The sequence below is a fragment of the Fukomys damarensis genome, unplaced genomic scaffold, assembly GCF_012274545.1.
Source record: "Fukomys damarensis isolate Sample0158 unplaced genomic scaffold, DMR_v1.0_HiC HiC_scaffold_39, whole genome shotgun sequence".
In the NCBI taxonomy this organism is placed as follows: Eukaryota; Metazoa; Chordata; class Mammalia; order Rodentia; family Bathyergidae; genus Fukomys; species Fukomys damarensis.
This window is the reverse complement of record NW_022900951.1, coordinates 67,868,759-67,876,420: the sequence shown is the minus strand read 5'-3', so window position 1 is coordinate 67,876,420 and position 7,662 is coordinate 67,868,759.

Sequence of the window (7,662 nt, the reverse complement as noted above, 5' to 3'; positions counted from 1 at the left end):
TGTAATTCCATTTTTACATTTTCTCATATTTTTTTTCCTTTTCCCTTATTCCCCTTTCCCTATCCTTCTCACTGTCCATGCACCTTTGGTTCTTTTCTTCCTATTTTACATTGCTAATTGTCCCATTAGGATCTTGAGTACTATTTTAGTTTGTCACACCAGAGAAACTATTTGGTATTTGCATATGTGCGACTTATTTATTTCACTTAGGACTATATCCTCAAAATATACCCATTATTGCTTTGATGCCACTCCCTTAAAGATCTAAGGTCCTACTTATATTCCATGCTCCATATAGGTTTAAGTTACAAAATATTTTTAAATAGCAAATTTATTTTACATATATTTAGGTTGCATACTGAAAATATTTAAAGAATTATTTAGAATCATATATTTGATTGTGCGAACTTTGTTGTTGTTTGTTTTTTGAGACTATGTGGTTCAGACTGTCCTTGAACCCACTATGTAGCCCAGGCTGGCCTCAAACTGTCAGTAATCCTTTTGCACCAACCTTTTGTGTGCTGGGCTTACAGGGATGCATCACTATGTCTGGCTTAAAATCATAAATTCTTATAATACCTTTTAACTATTTATAATTGCTAAACTGATAGGAAACACCATGAGATCTAATTTCACAAGCATCAAAATGTGGAGGAAAATGAAAGTTAAAATAATGAAAAACATTAAATTTGTACAATGTTTAAAATGTCAACATCCAACATCCCCATAAATGTTAAAATGCAATTACCAAAGATAGAAAGATTTGAGTTTTAATTTTTATCTCTCATTTACTTGTTTTGCTCAATGTATTAAATGTTTGCTCGTCGGTAATGAGATCAATATTGTATTCGTTCATTTTTAAATCTTAAAATAAGAGCACTTAAACATTTGTGGGAGGAAAGGGAGGAGATAGAGAAGAAATATTTGTAAAACATTAAACTTTCTTAAAACCTAATAGAGGAATTGGTTAAAATGGTACCTTGATAATCATCTGCATTATAGATAAAAAGTACATTAGAGCTTCACATGTGTATTGTTAGTTACCAACATTATTTTTGAAATATTAGACACAAACATGAACTCTGTGTATCAAGGAAGTCTATATAAAATACTAAATATTTAAATAATTCACTTTAGTTTCCAAAATTCAATGTTTTATGGCTATCGGTATTGACAAAGAAGCTCCCTACAGCCTACAAAGAAAATTGTATACTAATGTCTCACATAAGGAAACCTCAATGCAAACTCAGGTAATTAAGGGTCTGCTGAAGTTCAGTTCTGACAGGGCACTCTGTAAATTTACAAATAGAAAGATTCTTTCTATTACTATTTCAGCTGCTCTGTACAGTTATAAACAGAAAGAGACATGTATGATATTTGCCTAATTTCAGTTAACATTACCCCAAACTCTACAAAATTTTAATGCAAAACTGATTACTGATTTGCAGTAGATTTTTACTAATTGAACAACTACAAACGAAGAAGCTCCCTTCTCCATGCATGCTTCTCCATGGAATAATAGTATGGTCTTGGTAAATATCCTAGCTATCGGACCATGAGAGATTTCACATATATGAACTGATAATGATATGTACTGAGAGCAAATAACAAGTAGTAGAGATTCATGTTTTACTTCCCACTATCAGTAGCAAGCAATTCAAATTCAGTTGGATTATTTATTTCCATATTTTTAAAACTAGGGTGAATCACGTCTTTCCAAACTACCACATAGGAATAATTCTGCCAGAGGTTATTTTTATTAAGAATGACAGGAAATCACCATGTTCTCTATATATGTCAATTATTCCTTTTCTTTTTTCTACCTTCTCGATTTTAGGGTATGAATTTCTCCCTGTGAGAATGAGAAGCATCTTGACACAGGACTGCCACATATTCATGTGACAGTGGCAATATTTTTAAGTTTTTAAAGGTAGAAAAGAATGGTGATATATGATTACAACCTTCTGAAAATGTTTTTTTGGTTTTATTTATTAAAATACAAGTGTGGAGATGAATAAAATGAAAAAAGTTATAATCAAAAACTATTCCTTATGTATTCCCTCAGATACTGTATATACAGGTGAAAAGTAGGACTGGGTGAATCCTAAGCTTGATATATACATAAAGAAATAGGGAAAAATCTAATTGATGAAGCAGCTGCATGACTTAAACAACTTTTTCTAGATTGCATTAAAGTTTTGTTAATTAAAGAATTACTCTGGTAAACTTAAAATCCTGACAACAAGAACAATCTATCTTGCCTTGCAATTTTCATTGCCTTGTTATTGCTACAATTTCATTGATTATGTAAGGGAGATAGAGCCGGAACTGTAAGCTTTAAATATGTTTATGAGATTTAATGCTATCATCATAATTAGTTCCCTATAAATAATTCTGTTAACCTGCAAGTACTTTGTGACAACTTTACCCTGAATGATTAAATAATGTATGGTCTTGACATTGGCCTAAGAATAAATTAGAAGCATATTATGTACTGTAGTTTGATAGATATGTTACATAAAAGGGATGATAGATTAGGAGGTACCACCAATCAAGATAAAGGTTCTGTGGGTGATGAAGAAAATTAGAGACAAATTTTCCCTGGGGATGAAAATAAAAAGACTCAGTTCATCTGATGAGTCCTAGAAGGGAAAAAAAATCTCTTCTAGTGAAAAATGCTAGAACCCTCTCTGCAGGGTAGATCTTTTTTCCACTCTATGATGGCAATTACCGTAATGTTTCTCTGCATAGCAAAAGGTTTCTACTTTCAAATCAAGCATTTAAAAGACCACTTTTTTTGTAAAAAGACCTACTTTCTATATCCCCTTTAATATCTGACTTGTTATATGTCTACTTTAAAAGAGAATGCTACCACTTTAAAATAGGAACATTTAGATTGCCTTGTATATTTTCCACAGGCATAAAAGATGTCAAGGGGGAGAAATTAATAGTTGATAAGGGTAGGTTAGGAAGCAATTAGTTGTAACTCTGAAGAATGATAGGGAACATACTGTGGTGAAGTTTAGCATAAAAGTTCTATTAGAGAAATTCTATCTGCTGTCTTTTTTATATTATTACACCACATTCAAGGCAGCAAATGTATAAGATCTAGCTCTACCAGTGTGCATTCTGACCCTCTCATTACTTTCCTTACTATTCTTCCAATTTCTATGCCTCAATCCTATTATAAGAATAATTGATCTTACTAAGCATTGATATGGCATCTTATATTCTTTGTAGAAAAGTTGTTTTAGGTTAGTTTAGATCAGGAAGAGAAAAGATAATATAGAGTCCTCAAAGAGTTATCAGGGGTCAAGGAATGCTAAACACTGTTCAAATTAATTTTGAGAATATGAGAATATAGAAGGTACAATAAAAATATGGTGACTATTTACATATTAAAAATTTATTACAGTAAAAGAAATATTGCCATCAATCCCCCTCAATATACTTCTGCTTGAGTCTATCATAATTTGCCATCATTCTTAACATTTTCTGAAGGCATTCTGGAAGTCCTCTCTCATGAATGCCTTTACCACTGTTATGGCTGACTCAAAGTCTTTAACAGATTGAAATATTACCATTCATGCTCATTTTGACTATGGGGAAGACTCAGAAGTCTCACAGTGCCAGATGCAGTGAAAAGGTGGATGAGAACACTCTAATATTTTATTTAGCAAGTCTATCTTTCTGTTGTATGCCGCTTGGCAGCAGCACTTGCCATATATTTTTATACATTTTTGCAACACCTTTCATACAGACACTCACAATAAGTCTGTTTAAAGAAAGAGGGAGTGTTTTTGAGAGGGATACAGAATACAGTAATACATTTTTAAATTTAAAACATTCACTGTATGTTTGGATCACCCCTTGTACATGAACATGCATATTTCAGATTAAAATATGTATTTGAATATTCATATTATAGTTATATATCATTGTGCAATATAATTTAATTATATTATTTAAAACATGTTATTTTTTGTAAATAAGTTTATATCTGCTTATAATATATAATATATAATGTTATGATGTAAAATAAAGTTTTTAATATACAGAACATAAAATTATAACAATTGCTTTTGCAGTCAAATGGCACGTCTGTCACTTGGCTTTTAATTTTCATTGGTAACTTTATCAAGTAATTTATGAGTGAGATCATGAATTTCTATCATTAAGTTGTCAGTCTGTACTGAAATAACCTTCTATAGATTTTTATCTGCACAAAAATATGGCTGAGGGAAAAAAATAAAGTTGAATAACTTTACTTTTACATGAAGTTTTATTTCACTTTAGCATGTAGAGTTTCGTTTTTGTTTTTGTTTTTTGTTTGGTTGTGTGTGTGTGTGTGTGTGTGTGTGTGTGTGTGTATGATGCTAGGGAGTGAACTCTGGACCTTGTGCTTGTGAGGCAGGCCACTGAACTAACACCCGGGCCCATAGGTTAGTTTTAATAGCTACTTCTACAGTGTTGATAGAAAAAGGAGGAAAAATATTTACACTTCTACTATGTTTATAGAAAAGTATCAGAAAATATATATTTTAATGTTAAGTCGTTCTGTGTCTTTATTAAACATGTAGGCAAAAAAGCTATTGTACAATTATTCACAGATACTGATATTCCACTTGGAAAAATCATTTCCTAGTTTTTTTGTTTTTCTTTTTTTAACCCAAAGTGACCCAGTAGCAGTGTATTATTGTGCACCTGAACTTCATGATTTTACCCCCACTAAACATTTTTATTGTTTTATTTTATGACTATAAAGTTTATGGATACTGTTTACTTTTGAAAATGTAGGAGTGAAGACATCCATTCTCAAAAACATGAGAAACATGCACTGTCAACTGTGCCCAGAGACCCGAACAATAAAATATAGTCATGCAAAAGTTAACTAAGGTGTAAATCTGCAAAAGGAGAAGTCTCTCTGCTATCATAAAATGATATTATTTTCTGTTCAGCAGTTCATGCTACTGCTGTTCATACTAATTAATTAAAGGAGCTGTTGCAGTAATGTGAACATAGGGAATCTGTGAAACTGAAACAGCTTTTAAGTCTCCAAGTGAAGTTAAGTCAATCTGGGCACAGGCTATCAAATACAATGAAATCACTTGTCAGTGCTAAGCTTGCAAAAACTGTGAAGTTTGACTAGGGAGTAAAAGAATTATAATTAGATTTTCAGTAGGACGATAACTAAATGGCAGAATGCAGTAAAGGGAAAATATTACTTCATTAGCTAATGATACTGCTATTTCATTTAGTTTTTATCAGCTCACTTTTAGGTGTGCTAATTTAGTTTGCTTTTATCAGCAAAAATGGCCTACACAATAGCACTTGATTGTCATTTGCAAAAAACTCATTGATATGAAGATGTACTTAATGACACCTGGGATGTTATTTTATGTGAAGTAGAGATTGTTGGATAAGATAGTTGATGTGCTGTTTTTCAGGTTCCCATCTGAGTTACAGGAATCTCAATGGGACTATAGTGGTGTGTACATCCCACTTAAAACTTCATCTCTAGGGCCGGGGATTTAGCCCAGTGGTTCCAGCATCTGCCTCGGAGGTGCAAGGGCCCGAGTTTGATCCCAGTACAAACAAAAACAAAAACAAAAACACAATTCAACTTTAGAGATAGTGCACATAGACATCAGCTTGATCATATATTCATTCTGAGGCTATCTGGGAACCTTCAGGAGGAGCTGTTATAGTAGACTGCTAAAATATAAGAGGTATAGATATCTTTTTATTAGAAGGTGGTCTACTGATGATACCTTGTTTGTCAAACCACATTGAAATCATATAAGAAATGAAATAAGCTTATTTGATTTAATATATCCTGGTGTATGAGTAATTTTCAGTAAAATTTATATGGAAATTATGGCATATAATACAGGAAATAATTTTATAGCTTCTAAGGAGAGCCATGCAACCTTTTTTGCAACTCTCTTATATTCTCATACAGAGATGTCACAAAAGAACTATTTGAATTCCAAAGGAGTATGGTAGGTTAATGATAGATTTCTATCCATCAGAGGAGTTGAGAAGAGGAAGAGAAAGGACTTTTAAAATGCAGGATTTTTTGCTACTAAAGAGAAAAGTTTTGAAAATGGGTTTGTATTATCATGCTTGAATTGACCCTCAAAATAATGGTAGAAAATAATCTTTCAAGTTCAAACAATGTGTTTCTCAAGGAAGTAGAGAAAATTAAAACAGCACCAAGATCCCCCCAAAGGAAAATAAAAAAAACTATAACATGAAAAATTATTAGTAAGAAAGGAAAAATAATTCCTAAGCTTGCATTTCATGGTTTTTAAGCATTATATATTTCTAAATGCCATAGGTAAGTTTATAATAATCCAATTCTAAGCATCTCAAAAATATGGAAATTAAATATGCATATTTCAGGTAACCATGTTACCTCACTGATTTGAACTATTCTTAAAATTAGTTCTCATAATATTTCCAGGTATATATTCTTCTGGATAAAAAAAAAACATGTTTTGCTCAAAATTGCCTCTTTTTATATCAATGTATGATTCTACTGTGATTTTAGTATATGACACTCACTCTAGTTTTCCATAAAATAATAATGGGTGCTTCATCATTTACAGTGTTCAAATGATATGCTAAGAGAGGAGATAATGTATACTTTTCTATTTTTATCATATTTATTATCAATGTTATTTGATGTAATTTAAGAAGCAGATATACATGAAATAATTTTTTAACTGAAAAAACTGTAAAAAGTTGATAAGGGAAAAGAAAAAAATATGAGAAAACAAAAAAATGGAAATTAAGTGTTTGTAAAGGGGGCGGGAGGAAGGGGTGAAGGGAGGGCAGGGTCAAGGGGAAATAATGAGAACCAAGACCTGTCATGTAAAGGTACAAGATCCCAATAATGAACGTAACTGTACTGCATACATAAAAGATACCAATAAACTCAATGAGGAAAAAAAAGTCCATTCCGGTACTTTAAAGTGAGTTTCCCATTAGTCATTAAATGTTTTGTCATAAAAATAAATAAACATGTAAAAACAAAGATCTATCCCAAACAATAAAAAACAAAGTAGGGGTAAAATCATGCTCAATATTCTTTAAAGACTGTGTTCCTAATTGTGTCACTGATTTAAAAAGGATCAAGTAAGTGCTTCTGGGAGCTCATCCCTATCATGGCTCTAGAATATGAGGGTTACCTCAAATGTCAGGCCTAGAACTATGGGAACTTTCTGAATGAATTTAGCTTTATTGAACCAACTGGACAAACACTGAAGTCCATTCGAATTGACTTTGCTAACATAGATATAGCCCTTAAATTGAGGAAAAAAAACAAAGAGAGGATATGAAATATGAAAAGTTTCACTGAACGGGTGTGCCTGCTTCCACATTTAACACAATTAATTTGTTAAGTCTATCCAGCTACAGTAGAATCAGGCATTACCAGAAGATTCATGAGCTCTGACACCCATGGCTTTATAAAGACATTCAAAACTAAGTAAATAGAAATCTACAAATTTCCTGAAGCAGCAACATAAAATTGTGATCTTCAGAAAAATCAAATATATCTTTTGGTCACACCTGGCTCTGTTTCCTTCACATAGATACAGTCATCCCCCCGGTAGAAATTTACCAATTTAATAAACCTCTAGCAAACAACAGATTGAT